This window comes from Cetorhinus maximus, chromosome 5, assembly GCF_964194155.1.
Source record: "Cetorhinus maximus chromosome 5, sCetMax3.hap1.1, whole genome shotgun sequence".
Lineage (NCBI taxonomy): Eukaryota > Metazoa > Chordata > Chondrichthyes > Lamniformes > Cetorhinidae > Cetorhinus > Cetorhinus maximus.
In genome coordinates, this window is record NC_135883.1 from 115,229,438 (window position 1) to 115,233,028 (window position 3,591).

Sequence of the window (3,591 nt, forward strand, 5' to 3'; positions counted from 1 at the left end):
CCTCTAGGAAAAGGAATCTACCATCCTTACCTGATCTAGCCTACATGCGATTCCAGAACCATGGCAATATGGTTGACTCTTCGAGGCTCTCTGAAATGGCATAGCAGGATACATACTAGGATAAAAGCAAAATACTGCGGATGCTGGAAATCTGAAATAAAAACAAAAAATGCTGGAAAAATTCAGCAGGTCTGGCAACGTCTGTGGAGAGAGAAACAGAGTTAACGTTTCAAGTTTGTATGACTCTTCTTCAGCTCTGAAGGAGAATCATATGGACTCAAAATGTTAACTCTTTTTCTCTGTTCACAGATGCTGCCAGACTCGCTGAGTTTTTCCTGTATTTTCTGTTTTTATAGCAAGCTACACAATTGTATCAAACTAAGCATAATAAGAATAAAACTGAATACAAACACTCAGCCTTGACCTATGCATTGAATTTGGATATGACAAAAGCACATCCAGCCCAGTTGACCATGCAACGAGCCCTTCGGTAGCCTTGGGGACTTGTGATAAAATTGGGAGAGCTGTTTTGCAGACTAGACAAACAGCAGCTTGACATGGTTATATTCACAGAATTATATCTTTCAGCCAATATCCCAGAGTCCTTCCTCATACCATTCCTGGGCATGTCCTGTACAACCGACAGGACAGAACCACCCGAGGCAGCTGCACAATGGTATACAATCAGAGGGGTTAATCCTGGATGTCTTCAATATTGACTCTGGACCCCATGAAGTTTCACAGCATCAGGTCAAACATAGGCAAGGAAACCTGCTGATTATCAGCTACAACTAATGAATCAGTACTCCTCCATGTTGAACACCACTTGGAAGAAGCATTGAGAGTAGCAAGGGCAGAGAGCGTACTCTGATGGGGACTACAATGTGCATCATTAAGGGTGGTTCAATAGCACTACTACTGACTGAGCTGGTCGAGTCAGGAAGGACATCTCTGCCAGTCTGGGCCTGCTACAAGTGGTGGGAAAACCAACAAGAGAAGAAAAAGACTACTTAACCTGTCCTCACCAATCTAGTTGTCACAAATGCAATTGCCCATGACAATACTAGTAAGAATGACTACTGCAAGTTTTAATGGAAAAGAAGTCCTATCTTCGCACTCAGGACACCCTCTATCATGTGGCACAAACAGCATGTGAAATATGATAGATTCAGAACAGATCTAGCAGCTCAGAACAATCAGTAGCAGCAGAATTGAATTCCACAACTATCTGAAACCTTACGGCTCAGCATAGCCCTTTTTCTACCATTTTTATCAAGCCAGGAAACCAAGCTCTGATCAATCAGGAGTGGCACCAGTAGTAGCTACCTGCCTAAGAGCAGGTCCTCTGCTCATTTCTTGACACCTTATGGCCTTGAGCTCTCCTCTTCAGTTGCTCGTAGGAGCTTCCCATTTTTAACTTCAAGTTCTCGATCAAAATCCTCCTTTGTGATCTAGATTCCTCTAATCCTCCTTCAATTACCTTTCAGCAAGTTCTCATTCTTTAGAAAATAGCCAATCCAACCTTGTTGCTTTCTCTTGATGATCTTCACTAATGATCTTCCCTCCTCCAGCATTCCGAGAGATTGCTCTTGTGTTTTCTCCAAGGTCAAGGTCCATGTTTCAACCCATACAACAAGACAGTCCACATCACAGCCTTGATGATTCTTTCCATAAAACCTCCATTCATCCTTATGCTGAGCAATTCTTTATGTTTGAAGAATGCATTCTTTGCCGTTGCTATTCTCACTCTGATTTTTTTATGGCAGTAACCATCTTCTGCCAAGATGCCTCCCGGGTGCTTAAACTGTGATACCTTTCCGAGCTGTTGACCATTTAGTTTGACCTCTGCTTTCCCACCATTATTTCTTCCAACCTTCATAACTTTAACCTGTTTTCATTAATCTTCATTCTGCAGGCTTTCATCACTTCACTCATTCTATTCACTAGTATCTGTGGACCTTCTGCTGTGTTAGCCACTAGAGCCTGGTCATCTGGAATCTCACTACCTTCAACAATTGACCTCCTATTTTGACACTTTTTTGTACTTCATCTAGTGCTTCTTTTATCAGGGCTTCCACATAAATGTTAAAGAGCAATGGTAATAGTAGACAGCCTTGTCTCACCCCGTGCCCAAATACGCCTGGTTCAGTTTGATCAAACATTGTCCTGATTGTAGCAGACTGCCCCATGTACAGAGCTACAAACATTCTTTTATCTCTCCAATCAACACTTGGCGTGCCTAAAAATGAGATACCAACCTGGTGAAACTACTGCAGAGGACTCAGCATGCTATAGACAGAGATAAGCAAGCTGAGAACCAGCAGTTCAGATCAAAGCTCTGTAATTCTGTAACCCAGTTGTGAAAGGTGTTGGACAATTGAACAACAGAATCACAGAATCACAGAATCACACAGTGCAGAAGAGGCCCTTCGGCCCATTGAGTCTGCACCGACATGTGAGAAACACCTGACCTACCTACCTAATCCCATTTACCAGCACTTGGCCTATAGCTTTGAATGTTCTGACATGCCAAGTGCTCATCCAGGTACTTTTTAAAGGATGTGAGGCAACCTGCGTCCACCACCCTCCCAGGCAGTGCATTCCAGACTGTCACCACCCTCTGGGTAAAAAAGTTTTTCCTCACATCCCCCTAAACCTCCTGCCCCTCACCTTGAACTTATGCCCCCTTGTGACTGACCCTTCAACTAAGGGGAACAGCCGCTCCCTATCCACACTGTCCATGCCCCTCATAATCTTGTACACCTCGAACAGGTCGCCCCTCAGTCTTCTCTGTTCCAACGAAAACAACCCAAGTCTATCTAACCTCTCTTCATAACTTAATGTTTCATCTCAGGCAACATCCTAGTAAATCTCCTCTGCACCCCCTCCAGTGCATTCACATCCTTCCTATAATGTGGCGACCAGAACAGCACACAGTACTCCAGCTGTGGCCTCGCCAAGGTTCTATACAACTCCAACATCACCTTCCTACTTTTGTAATCTATGCCTCGATTGATAAAGGCAAGTGTCCCATATGCCTTTTTCACCACCCCACTAACATGACCCTCCGCCTTCAGAGATCTATGGTCATACACGCCTAGGTATCTTTGTTCCTCAGAACTTCCTACTGCCATGCCGTTCATTGAATACTTCCTTGTCAAATTACTCCATCCAAAGTGTATCACCTCACACTTTTCAGGGTTAAATTCCATCTGCCACTTATCTGCCCATTTGACCATCCCATCTATATCTTCCTGTAGCCCAAGACACTCAACCTCACTGTTAACTACCTGGCCAATCTTTGTGTCATCCACAAACTTACTAATCCTAACCCCCACATAGTCATCTATGTCGTTTATATAAATGACAAATAATAGGGGACCTAGCAGATCCCTGTGGTACGCCACTGGACACTGGCTTCCAGTCGCTAAAGCAGCCTTCTGTCATCACCCTCTGCCTCCTACAACTAAGTCAATTTTGAATCCACCTTATCAAATTACCCTGTATCCCATGTGCCTTTGCCTTCTTTATAAGTCTCCCACTTGGGACCTGGTCAAAGGCTTTGCTGAAATCCATATAAACTACATCAAC